General features: G+C 45.1%; 1 protein-coding gene across 2 annotated transcripts in view; it reads left to right on the plus strand.

The window, feature by feature from the left end:
- The first annotated feature begins 381 nt into the window (after positions 1-381).
- Positions 382-13,587, plus strand: part of KIAA1257 (KIAA1257 ortholog) — a 384,182-nt gene continuing 370,976 nt past the window's right edge. For both annotated transcript variants that reach the window (XM_029600807.1, XM_029600809.1), the window contains exon 1: positions 382-760. The gene's annotated coding sequence lies outside the window, so the exon portion shown is untranslated. The remainder of the gene's footprint in view (positions 761-13,587) is intronic.

Raw genomic sequence — 13,587 nt, forward strand, 5'->3', positions numbered from 1 at the left:
GTATGTTGTGTAGCGCTTTATAAATTTTAAGTAGTAGTAATAGTAGTAGTAGTAATTTCTCAACCCTAATAACCCTACCCCCAACACACTGAACATGGCTTCCCACTTCAGGAGCATAATCACCCTTCTGGAGCAGAGTCCATACCTTCGCGGCAGGGAACCCCCCCCCCCCCCCCCCCCCCCGTTTTATATTATATTGTACAATGCTCTGTTAGTCTTGGCAGTAAAGCATGTAACAAATTATTATTATTATTATAGTTTGCTGAGTAGTTGCCCTGGTTTGAATTGGCCGTTCCAGCAGCCAGAGATTTCTGAGTTACAGCAAACGTTGCCTTAGCGACTCTCATAGCAACAACGCCAAATTTCTGTATCTCTGCGCCACTCAAACAGTCCTTACAGGTTCCAGGCAGCCTCTGTAGCAATAGGGAGCCAAACAAGTGCTTAACCTTTACGCCAGGAAGACAAGCAGCTTGAATTAAACGCACCTGTTTAGCCGAGAAGAAGACTGAAAAAATAAAACAGAGAGCTGAGACTTGCAGTTTGGCAGACTTAGTTTTGCCTTTCACAAGAGAGGAACTCTTTGTCTCGGCGGCCGGATACTGAGGTGTCGCACGATGCTGCCAATGTTTGGAAGTTTGATTGCAGTGGAATGAATGCGAATGAAGGACAGCAACAACTTCAGTCGGGGACAGGGCTGGAGTACCTTTTCTCCTACTAAAAAATACCTTAATACTGACAACTCCTCTGCACAAGAACAAAGGTAAAACAATAGGCAGCACTTTTGCTGAAGTTGAGGAGATTGTTTTTGTGTGCAGTGAAGACTTTAGAAATAACTTTCAGGAGCAGCTGGTGCCGAGAGTTTCAGGGTATTCGCGTTCATTTAGAATTTCAGTAACGAGACCATTGATGAAAGCTACCAGTATGTGCAGACTTAAAAAACAAAAAACAAACCCTATTATTGGTGCACCCTTTTCTAATCTTTCTAGCTGCTCACTCACATTCTGAAGAGGCCAGAGTAGGACGCAGGGTTTAATTCAGGCGGAGCTGAAACATATTACTATTTCTTTTTTGAGCATTTGTGCCCCAATGAGTTTATTTACATTCCTGAAAACGTCAATTGTAATAATGACAGGAAAAAATCCCCCAGCTTGGAATGAAGAATGAGTGCTCTGCGGTAAATAGTTATTTGAGTTGGTGGCGTCAGTGTAAGTAAATGTTACAGCTTACAGGAGATTTATTATCTGTAAAATCTATAGAATAAGTTTGAACATCAAGAAGATAAAAATTCTGGTAAGCCAGCATAAAGAAACCAATGCCACGGAAATATTTGTTGATTGATCAAAACTGGAACATATTAAAGAAAATGAGATTTTGCCTTAGGAAACTCCTTACAGTCCCCAAAGTTATTGTTTGCATTCCTGATTTTTTTTTTTTTGTATTCTTTTTTTTTTACTTGTTAGTCATTTTCCATCTTCCGTGATCCAGCTTTATATATATTTATATTACAGGTCATGTGCTCATAGGCTCTGGTGGCAAATTAATTAATCTAGAGGTTGATGTCCAAAAAGTGCTTATTTTTAATGTGAGTTTTAGTTTACTCAAGCACAAGAAACTCCGGGTACTCAGGGATGCAATAAGCTAATGCATGCAAATAGACCAAAGAGTAAAAAAAAAAAAGTGCACTCAGTAGAAAAAAGCACTAAAAATATGTAAAACTGAAAATCCACACTAATGCAGAAAAGTCCTCTAAAAATAGGCATAAGGGGAGACAGATGCTGGGAGTGTGCCCAAAATAGCATTTCATGTGAGATTGGTGCTGTACATCCCAGCTTGGGTACAATCTCACATCAAGGCCATTTTGATAAGGCATGCCAAGTAAAATTAAAGAGTAAGCTCTCTTGGATGGGCATCAACAGCCAGTTTGCACTCTCTTGTGCCCAAGTCAAGATGCACAGCACCAAAGTGTGTACTGTTTAGCTCTCTTCCTTCTCCAGGGAGCTTAGTTTGATTTCACTTGTTGTACCTTGCCCAAATAGCCTTGCATGCCCTATTGTATCCAAATTGGGATGCACAGCTCCAATCTTACATGTAAGGCTATTTGGGCAAGGCACGACAACTGGAGTGTGAACCTACAACTAAACAGTACACAACTTTGGAGCTGTGTATCTTCACCTGAGCACAAACGAGTGTGAACTGTTTGGCTGTAACCTCTCATCCAAGAGAACTCAATCTGTTGATTTCACTTGGCATGCTTTATCAAAATGACCTTGCATGCGAAATTGTACTCAAAGTTGAAATGTACAATGCCAATCTCATATGCAAGGCCATTTTGGTCACACTCCTTCCATCCTTCTGTACTTTCTCCTCTTAGAAAAGTGCTTTATAAACTGTCTACATCAGCATAGATTTTCAGATTAACTCACATTTTTAGTGCATTTTTTTCCGTTTAGCACCCTACTAGCTTACTGCATCTCTTTCTACCATGAGTTTCTAGAATGTGAACATGCACTAAAATGAGCATGGGTTTATATCAGCCTCAAGTTTGGGAACGCAATATAATTTAATGCAGACAGCTACATCTCAAGACATATATAGGGGTCAATATTCAAAATCCATTTAGACGGATAACTGAACATTTATCCTTCTAAATGGTAAAATTGTGATATTCAATGATGCATACTGCTAAATTCATAGCCGCTTAAGTCTGAAGGCATTTTGGGGAGGAGCGGAGTCAGCTGGATAAATTATGCGGCTAACTTCAATATTCAGAGTTAGCTGTTTAACTTATGCTGCTAATTCTGGTTGTGCCACAGGTCACACATAAACATATATGGCTAACTTTTAGATAGCCAGGTATGTTAATTCAGCCAAGCAGCTGAATATTTGCCTCATAGATAACCTGCCACTGCACTAAAAAATGTTACCTACAGGCTGATTCAATACCGTGTGTGCAGGCCCAGTGCACGGCTCAATACATGATTGGAAGCGCAGCTATAATCCTCAATGGAAAACGGGGGTTAATGCATCCATTCGAGCGCGTAGGTAATATCGCTTATCACATGTAACTTCATGTTGATGAGGCTATTACCTATTTCCCCCCCCGACTGAAAAAAAAAATGTGCATCCGACATGCACATTTTAACCCGTAAAAATTAACGCCTGCCCAGAGCAGGCATTAATTCTTGAGGAGCCTAAAAAAATCATGTTGCGATATTAAGCCTGAGGAACTGAAATAGGAGAATTTTATAAAAAAAAAGTGTGCCGGCGGTCAGGTTAGGAAAAGGGACACTCAATTAACAAGCATCCATTTTCTTAACCTGTGGCTGTGCACAGGTTAGGAAAATGGACGCTTATAAAACTGAGTGTCCATTTTCCAAACCCGACCACCACCTCTCCTGGGCGCTCACTGCTGAGGAGGCGCTAGGGGTGCACAGTTTTCCCTAGCGTCTCCTTTTTACCACGACACCTGATTTAAATATTAAATCGGGCACCCGAGAGAGGTGGATCACACGCATTAAGGGTTATTGCATCTGCCTGCTAATATCTCAGCCCTAATGACCCATCCCCATTCCCACTGCACAGGACAAAAGAGCTGTGCATGGCTCAAGGTAAACACCCCCCCCCCCCCCCCCTTTTCAGGAGCATAAATGCTCCCCTAGAGCAGAGCCCTCACCTCCCCTGCAAGAGTAAACAACATCCACCAGCTGTATAACTCCCCCAAAAGTATCAAGGGAATCTATGCTTCAATTTTCTCCCTCCCCCCAAAACGTTGACTACATTCCCCAGATCCCCTCTCTCTAGATCCTTTCCATCAAAATCATCCCTGGAACCTTTTTTCTTTTACAGTCGAAAGTATGAAGGGGCAGGTGGGGGAGCAGGTGTGACTCCTGCACATTCCTGCTCTAAGGTGGTTTGCTAACAGGCTAATATTTGGCCAATCTAGTAGGTTTTCTTGAAGGGAAGCCTGCAGCTGATAAGACTTGAAAACTAGTTGAATGGAAATGCCAATTTTCTCCTAATCACTGACTTTCAGATACTCTCCCAAATGTCCCTTCCTGCCACGCAGACTTTTTTTTTTTTTCCAGCTGGGGCTGGCTCTGATTGCGGAGACAGTGGTGGTAGCAACTGCTCACTATTAAGGAGCGTGATTCAGAGATTGTGAGTGTGTGCTCCTCTGTGGTCTCCACTCTAGTTCTTGTCCCCTCCTGGCTTCCATATGGGAGATGGGGCTTGGAAGTGGAATGCGTGCTCTCTCAATTTCTGGCCCACTCTTTTTTTAACACTGAGCTGCTGCTGCTGCCGCTGCCTTCTCCACAGTCCAGTGGTGATTTTCTGCATGGGCACAGACTTGAAATCTTGTAGAACTTGTTTTCTTTTCCCCATTGCAGCTAGATTGGTAGATGGAAGCTGCTGTTGCCCTCAACCTGATAACCTTGTTTATTTATTTTTTGAGCCATAATCAGATCTCAGAATTGGTTCACTGAGCAGGGGAGTGAAGGAGGTGATGTTGATTGTAGAGGGGAGAAGAGAAGGAGACGAGGGAGTGGGGGAACATACATATATATATATACATATATTTTATTTTGTGAAAATTTTAGAATCCCTAGCTCAAATGATGTGGTCTGACCTGTCACTCACCTTTGCTCTGAACCTGCTTCAGTGGGGAGAGAACTGTCTGCTCCTGGAGGGTGAGTGTCTGGGGGTTTGTGTGGGGTGGGGGATTTTGGCCATGCCGAGGAGTGTTTGTTTTAGGTGGATGGGAAGAGTATCTGTTGTCTGCTCCTGTTCAGAGTGTGGTGGGGAGAGTCTGGTCCTGAAGAGGGTTTTATCGCTGGTCACCCACAGTCATTTTTGGAGGCTTCTGGAGAGGTGAGGGGTGGGGGAAAACACTCACATCTGAGAGTTTGTCCTCCTCACTTTTCTGGCTCACTTTATTTGAAAAACCTAAATATCCTCATTAGTCAGTGTTACTTTTCTGTCAGGTCATACCAGGTGGTGGACCTGGAACCTTTTTGAACGTCATCCTTTTTCCCCATTGCAGTTGAAGTGAAAATAGAGCTCATGGCAGGCTCTGACTTGGTAAATCAGCATGTTCTGAGGATTTGTGGGTATAGGAAAATATAGTACTCTAATATTTAACAAATGAGCAAGTTTGCTTACCGTAAACGGTGTTTTCCGTAGATAGCAGTGTTACGACTGTGGCTGCCCGACATCTCCACTCCGCCCTCCTTACCTCTTTGGCGACTCCTCCCGCGGTTGATGGAAGTCTGCCTGCCGTCCTCTCCGGCGTCCCCAGTCTGGCTTGGGCGCTGCATCCCGCCATGTTGTTCAGCTGCCATAGGGCACGCGCACCGCGCGGCCCTGCTTCTTATTCCTTCTTTGGCGCGAACCTCAAGGGTGTCCCCCTGCGATGACGTCATGCATCCCGGATACAAAAGCCTAATCTGTTTGCTAGCTATTCGAGTTAGCAGGGGACTCCTTAGGAATGGGATTCGCTCTCCGTACTTAGCTACTCTGCCTCTCCTTAATTTGGACTTACTCTATCGGGGTACCCGCTCCTCGGGAGCCTCTCTCTTTTCTTTCAGGTTGCTGTCTGGAACTGGTACTCACTCCTCGAGGGCCCATGTTTCCGGACTCGCTGCCTGAGCTTCACTTCTGCTGGGAAGAACCTGCTGCTTATACCATCAGTGAGTTACCATCTATATTCTCTCAGAGCTGTTCCCTGGAACCAGGTACTCGCTCCTCGAGGGCCTTCCTCTATTCCAGCTTCTTTGTTACCTTCCGGGAGAAACCGCTGTGTGAGTAACCAACCAACAAGGATCTATACCAGAACCCTGTGTATGCTCCACTGTACTCACTATCTCAGTTTCTCTCCACTACAGCACGGCTATTGAGGGATCGCTGTTCAGTGTCCTGAGGGACTACAAGCCCAGCTGGGCTTCATCTCTACTCACTAATGCCACCTCTGGTGGTTTCTCAACTCTGTTTAATAAAAGATAATTCTGTGTTGTGTGTCTAAAGCTGAGCCTGACCTGTGGCCCCTCATGGGACTTCCCCCCCCCCCCCCCCCCCCCACGCCACAGTGTCCAAGGGTCCACCCAAGACCTTACAATCACAAGCAGATGAATTAGCCATGCTAATCCTACAGAAGGTACGTCTTCCGTGCCACTAGGTGGTGGAGCTCTCTAAGTCTAGCAAAGTCTTTCAGCTAGGTGCTCCCCTTATATCTTCTCTGATCCTCCTCAGTCAGTAATAAAGCAAGTGCAGTATATGCTGGAACTGTCCGGGGAGGCGGGCGGGTCAGCATGGCTAATTCATCTGCTACCTACAGAAAACACTGTTTACGGTAAGCAAACTTGCTCTTTTCACGTAGATAAGCAGCTGAATTAGCCATGCTGTCTGGGAGTCCCCAGCTGATGTATTGAGCATGGAAGAGTTAATTTAAAGTGTAGCTCAATATCCGGCCCATTATTGCGTTATCCTCTGCTTGTTTATCCAAGCAGTAATGGGATGTGAAAGTGTGTAGCGACGACCATGTAGCCGCTTTACAAATGTCTATGATGGGAACATGTAGATGAGCCATAGAAGCTGCGAGTGCACGTACTTGGTGTGCTTTCGGAGTTGTAGGTAGAGTCTGTGAGTGTTGCTGGTAGCAGAAGCAAATGTAATTGGAAATCCAGATGGATAGAGTTCTCTTCGTTACTGGATGTCCTTGTGCGTTCGGATTGAAGGAAAGAAAAAGTTGAGATGGTCTGGTAGGTGAATGGGTGCGCTGCTTATAGTAGGCAAGTGCACGCTTGCAATCCAAAGTGTGGAGTTTTTTCTCATCATTTGCATGAGGTTTTGGTTAAAAAAATGGGTAAAGTTATGGTTTGGTTGATATGGAAACTGGAAATCACCTTTGGTAGGAATTTGGGGTGAGTTCGCAAAGTCACCTCATGGTAAAATTGAAGATAAGAAGGATAGTGGACTAAGGCCTGTAGTTCACTAACCCGTTGTGCAGAAGTTAAAGCTAATAGAGTACTTTCCATGACAAGTATCTGAGATGACAAGTGTCTAATGGTTCAAAGGGTGGAAGCATTAGTTGTTCAATGACAATATTAACGTCCCACGGTACCGGTGGTTTATGTAAAGGGGGACGTAGGCGTAAGACGCTCTTCATGAATCTGAATACTAGTTCATGACATGAGATAGGGTTTCCGTTGAGAGGTTTGTGGTAAGCTGCTATAGCGCTTAAATGGACTTGAAGTGATGTCGCATGGACTCTCATGTAGAGCAAGTGGAAGTAGGATAGAAGTTGCTCAGATGAACAAGATAAAGGATCAAGATTCCGGGTGGAACACTAGGCAGCGTAGCTGTTCCACTTCCTATTGTAATTAAGTCTTGTGGACTGTTTCCTAGAAGACAGCAAGATATCCTGAAGATCAGATGAAATGTCTAGATGTTGGTTTGCGACCCGTTCAATCTCCATGCCATGAGGTGTAGGGACGAATGAAGTGGGTGAAGAAGAAATCCCTTGTCCTGGTTGAGTAGTTGGGGGCTGCTGCCCAGGGGTATGGGGTCGCAAATCGATAGGTGCAATAGGTAGCTGTATCAGGGTTGTCTGGGCAACGCTGGTGCTATTAGAATTAGATCCGCTTGGTCTTCTATGCATCTCTGGATCGTACGGGATATGAGCAGAATCGGAGGGAACGTATAAAGGAAAACATCCGGAGCGAGTTGATGAGGGCTCGGGTAAACTGAACAAAAGGTCTTGAGTTTCCTGTTGTTCTCTGTTACAAAGAGGTCTATAGAAGGGAGACCCCATACGGAGATTTGTTGAACTACTGCCTGGTCTAGTTCCCATTCATGGGGATGAAAATTTTTGCTGAGCTTGTCTGCTCTGGAGTTTTGGATGCCTACTCAGAGCCTCCGAAAGGTCCTGGCGCAAACACCAATCCCCTGCCACCAAAACCCTCTACTATCAACGCATGCATGAATATAGAAATTCCATCCTGCATTCCAAACGGGATTACTACACCAAAAAAATAAATGGTCTGCAATACAACCCCAAGGCCCTTTTCACCATGGTTGCTGACCTGACCTCTCCCATACACACACAACAACTAGCTAACTCCTCCACAAATCGTTGCAACGAACTAGCTCTATTTTTTAAAAACAAGGTATCTTCCATCACAGCACAGTTTTCGCACAATAACCTCAATATCTGTCTTCCCAATATCAACTCTCCAGTCTCCCTTTCATTGTTTGAGTCCGCTTCCTCCCTAGAAGTGGAGAACATACTAAAGAAAATGAAACCATCCACTCACCCCTCTGAAACCATCCCCTCTAAACTCCTACTATCCATACACAATGTGATCGCCAAACCCCTCTCAAATATTCTCAACTGTTCACTAGAGCATGGCACCGTCCCAGACTTTCTGAAACAAGCAATTGTGAAACCTCTACTTAAAAAATCCAACCTTGACCCCAACACTCTTTCTAATTACAGACCGGTGTCCAATCTACCCCTCCTAGCTAAAGTTCTTGAAAAGCTAGTGAACTCACGTCTATCCGATCACCTTGAACAGAACAACATCCTCCCTTCCACCCAATATGGTTTCAGGAAACACTTAAGCACTGAAGCTCTGCTCCTCTCCCTACACGATACCCTTATCAAAGGAATCGACTCAGGATCCTCCTATCTCATCGCATTACTTGACATCTCAGCTGCGTTTGACACAGTCAATCACGATGTCCTACTCAACATTCTCAGAAATATTGGGATCACAGGCAAGGCCATTGATTGGATTCAATCTTATCTCCAGAATCGCTCTTTCACTGTCTCAATGGACAATAATGAATCTGAGCCCATCAGTCTTCCCCAAGGTGTACCCCAAGGTTCCTCACTCTCATCTACGCTTTTTAATATATACATGCTTCCCCTGACCACGCTTCTCACTAACCTGCATATCAAACATTTTATTTATGCTGACGACGTTCAGCTCATTTTCCCATTCTCTGACTCCATCCAAACTGCTTTACATAGCTGGGAATCCTGTCTTTCCTCAATCAACCAACTCCTAAAGGACATGCACCTTGCTCTCAACTCTAACAAGACTGAGCTTTTAATCATATCGAATAGACAACCACTCCCTGACATCCCTCTTGCTTACTCAGCTACCAACTTCCCTTCGCACACTCGCAACTTAGGAGCTATTATTGATAATCACCTCTCATTCAAACCATTCATCAAATCCATAATAAAGGATTGCTATTTTAAACTTCAAACAATAAAGAAACTCAGATCCCTACTACACTTCAACGATTTCCGCACAGTCCTCCAGGCTATTATTTTATCGAAGCTCGACTACTGTAATGCACTCTTACTCGGCATTCCTGCATCACACACCAAGCCCCTTCAACTCCTACAAAATGCCTCCGCTCGGATATTGTCAAACACAAAAAAAAGAGACCACCTCACCCCCACACTTATTCAACTACACTGGCTCCCTATACAGTCACGAATTCTTTACAAAACACTCTCGATCATTCATAAGAGTCTAGTAAATTCTAACCTGAACTGGATTAACCCCCCCATCTCACCCCGTTCCTCCAATAGACCCACCCGCCCAGCACTCCAAGGAACACTCCATGCCCATTCTATCAAATCTTTTAAACTCTCCTCTACTATTAACAGAGCCTTCTCTCTTGCCGCACCCACCTTATGGAACTCACTGCCCCATGATATTCGAATAGAGACTTATACCCCCATTTTCAAAAAGAAACTTAAAACCTGGCTCTTTCGGCAAGCCTACTCCATTTCACCCCCTATTACATAAACCCCCATGTGAATTGTTAGATTGATATCCTGGTATGAACGCCTTTATGTCTGCTGATTCTGTACTGTGCACTTTCATGTATATAGTTCTAGTTATAATTATTATAATCAGCATCTCCCCATTGATGCTTGTTATATCTAAGGGCTCCTCCCGAAGATTATCTATATGTTACTGAGTTCACCATCTTTATTTGTTATATGTAAGGGCAATGCCCAAAGTTTTATGTTCACTGTGAACCGATACGATGTGCGAACGGATATCGGTATATAAGAAATGTTAAATAAAAATAAATAAAAAATAAGTTGCTTAAAGAGAAATCAATCTCTGGTGAGCCCATTCCAGGATCAGGACAGTTTCTTTGCAAAAGTTCCAAGAACCGGACCCTCCTTCCTTGTTTATGTAGAACATGATTACCTGGTTGTCTGTGTGAATCATTACTATCTTCCCTTGTAAAGATTCTTCGAAGGCTCGAAGGGTGTTTCTCACTGCTTTGAGTTCTAGGAGATTTATGTGCTGTGTCCTTTCGTACGCAGTCCATAGACCCTGAGTCGTTAGGTGATCCAGATGAGCTCCCCAGCCTTTGGGGGATGCATCTGTGGTAAGTATTATCTGATGACGAAGGGGTCATAAGGGCGAGCCCATCTGTAGCGTTGATGGAGAAAGTCACTATTGGAGGTCTTTTCTCATATTGTCTGTCAAGGTAATTGGGGTAGACAGTGGATGAAGGAATTGGATCCATTGTAACTTCAGGCCCCACTGCAGACGACGTATGTGTAGGCGTGTGTGAGGGACCACATATATGGCTGCTGCCATGTATCCTAGAACAGTTAGAATCTGGTGAGCTGTAGCTGTTGTGTTGTGTAGTAGATCTGTAGCCAGCGAGGAGAGGGCTAGAGCTCTCGGAGGAGGGAGGAAAGCCTTGTCCTGAATTGTGTCTATGAAGGCGCCTATGAATTGCAAAGTCTGAGAAGGTTCTAGGTTCGACTTTTCGTAATTGATGAGAAGACTGAGGTTGTCGAGACAAGAAATTGTGAGGAGGAGATTGGATTGCAATAGGTCTCGATTGGGTGCAACTAGAAGCCAATCGTCCAGGTAAGGGAATAGTGTGCCACCGCCACTGCGAGACATTTGCTAAAAACTCTGGGGGCAGAAGAAAGGCCAAAGGGAAGGACTTTGTATTGAAAGTGCTGGTTGTCCACTTGGACGCATAGGTACCGCCAGGAATTGGGGTGCATCGGAATATGTGCATATGCATCCTTCAGATCGAGTGAGCACATCCAATCCCCTGATTGAAGATAGGGAAGGATGGATCTTAGTGAAGTCATTTTTAATTTCTCCATGTAGAGGTATTTTTTGAGGGATCATAGATCCAAGATAGAATCCCTGACGGAATCCTTTGGAAGGTAATTTCTGAATGCAATTGTTGTGCAGAAGCATTTGAAGTTCTTTCAACAGAGGATCTTTGTGAGATGTTAATTGCTTCTGTGGAACCCAATGAGGAAGGGTCGGAAGGGAGGAAAAGTGAAGGGTGTAACCCTGGCATATGATTGTAAGGACCCATTGATCCGTGGCTATTTGATTCCAGGCTGGTAGATATTTGGTTAATCTGCCTCCCACAGGAGAGGGTTGTGACGGTGGCGAAGGTAGGTTCAAAAACTGGATTGAGGCTTTGAGGGTGGAGGATCTGCCTGCTGCCGTGGTGGACAGGCAGCTCTTGCACGTTGACGTGGTGCTTGAGCCTGAAAGGGAGGTTGGCGAGGCTGCTGGTAGGTTTGAGGCTTAAAGTATGAAAAGGGCTTAAAAGATTTCAATGGGGCCCTTCTGTAGGTTGTCGAGGATGTCTTGATGTGGATGGAATATGAGGAGTGGTCAAGGAAAGGACAGCCGTCTTTTGTTCCTTGAGCTTAGTTACCGTTTCGGTAAATTTGTCTCCAAACATATTTTCGGGGCGACAGGTTAGATTCGCCAATCTTTCATGGACATCGTCCCGTATGGCGGTGGATTGCAACCATGCCAAGCGCCTCGCTGCAACTGCGTTCGCTGAAGATTTTGAGGAAATATCAAATCCCTCATAGATAGATCATAATAAGTGACAAAGTCCTTCTTCGATGTTATGATATTGAGGAGGAAGGGCAATATCCAATGAAGCTTGTTGTATGGACAATTTCAATGCCTGGAAATTCTCAAACAGGTATTGGGTTATGTAGAATTGGTGATTCTGGATGCATGCATTTAACATTGTGGACTGGAAGGATTTCTTTGCAAAATTACAGTGACTTTTGGTCCTGGTGTGGCGGGGTATTAGCATGGATTCTTGACTTCCTGGCTTTTTACATTGCGGATTCATCTACCACAGAATTATGAGGTAGTTGAGCCGATGTATGAAAAGAGGAATCTTTCATCATGTATTTTAAATCTATTTTCCTTGATGTAGGAGGACTTGGGTGTGTCCCAGGATTTTTCCATCAGAGCTGTTAATACCGGGTACTGCGGGAGAGCCACTGGTTCTGTAGGAGCATTGAAGATCTTTAATATGCCAGGCATTTCTTGGCGGGGATCAGGAAGTTGACGCATCTCTATGTTCAAGAGTTGACTTACTTTTTCAATAAACTGCGAATACGTCAGTTCTTCTGGAGGTGAAGACGGTTCTGGGGGAACCTCTGCCAGGTCAGAGGGGTAACCCGTGGATGAAGTATCCGTATCTGTTAAGTAGTGTGTCGGAGATGGTGTTTGAGTGGAAGGGACCTTTGGTGCTGGTCCTGGAATGACTGGCTCCACTGCAGGTTGTGGTGCGTCCGCAGGTATTGTGATTGTTCTACTGACTGTAAAAACTGAGTCAGTATGGTTGTGATTTGACTTATGGCCTGGGTAGCCAAGCCTGAAGTGGAAGGTGTCAGCACAGGTGGAGGTGGAGTGGGGCGAAGCCCTTCTGGAAGTGGCCGCCGTTTCTGTGGAGGCGGTTTTAGTGGTAGAAATTGTGGAATATCCAAAGGTTGTCCTGGAGCCAGAGGCCCTTCCGATGGCAGGGAAGCAGAAGACATCTCTCCCGGTGAAGAAGGAGAAGTGAACGAACGAAATGGTGAAGTATCTCTGTCCCGATCCCTTATTGATGATAGCGACGTTTCCCGAGGCCTCTTATGGCCGGAATGGTGTTTTTATATTGACTGATAGGTGTCTGCGTCGGTGAGTCCAGCGTGCGTCGCAGTGGCGCTCCTGTGTCAATGCGTGGTATGCTTCGACGATGCGCCGGCATGAGACAGCTTCAGCGCAGAATTCCTTTTGCGCCGATCACTTGACTTCACTTCGATGAGTCGATGCTTCGAAGCAATTTCTACGTGTCTGTCTTCTGGAAGTGGATGCGTTGGTGAGGCATGCGGCTGCGATGCTGCCGACATATCACCCGCTCCAAGCTCCGATCCCAATCGAGAGAGCAACTGCAGGTGTCCTGATGAAGGAGGGTCGACAGAGGAAGCCCTCCTCAATAAGGGGGTGACCCTCTTTCTCTTTGGGCCTGGGGAGGATCGCACCGAGGCCTCAGAAGGGGTATAAGAACCCGTAGCAGTCAGTTGTAGCTGCTGCGTTTTTGCAGCCCGTTTACGCTGGGCGCGTGGGGACATGTGTCCGCAGTCCACACAGTTTAATTGGTCATGGGATGGCCCCAGACAAATATAACAGACCTTGTGGCCATCGGTGGCCGACATAATTTTGCCGCAGGAGCAAAATTTAAAGCCAGGACGTGGCATTCTCTGACTGATGCTAGTTTCTG

The sequence above is a fragment of the Rhinatrema bivittatum genome, chromosome 4, assembly GCF_901001135.1.
Source record: "Rhinatrema bivittatum chromosome 4, aRhiBiv1.1, whole genome shotgun sequence".
NCBI classification, from domain to species: Eukaryota; Metazoa; Chordata; class Amphibia; order Gymnophiona; family Rhinatrematidae; genus Rhinatrema; species Rhinatrema bivittatum.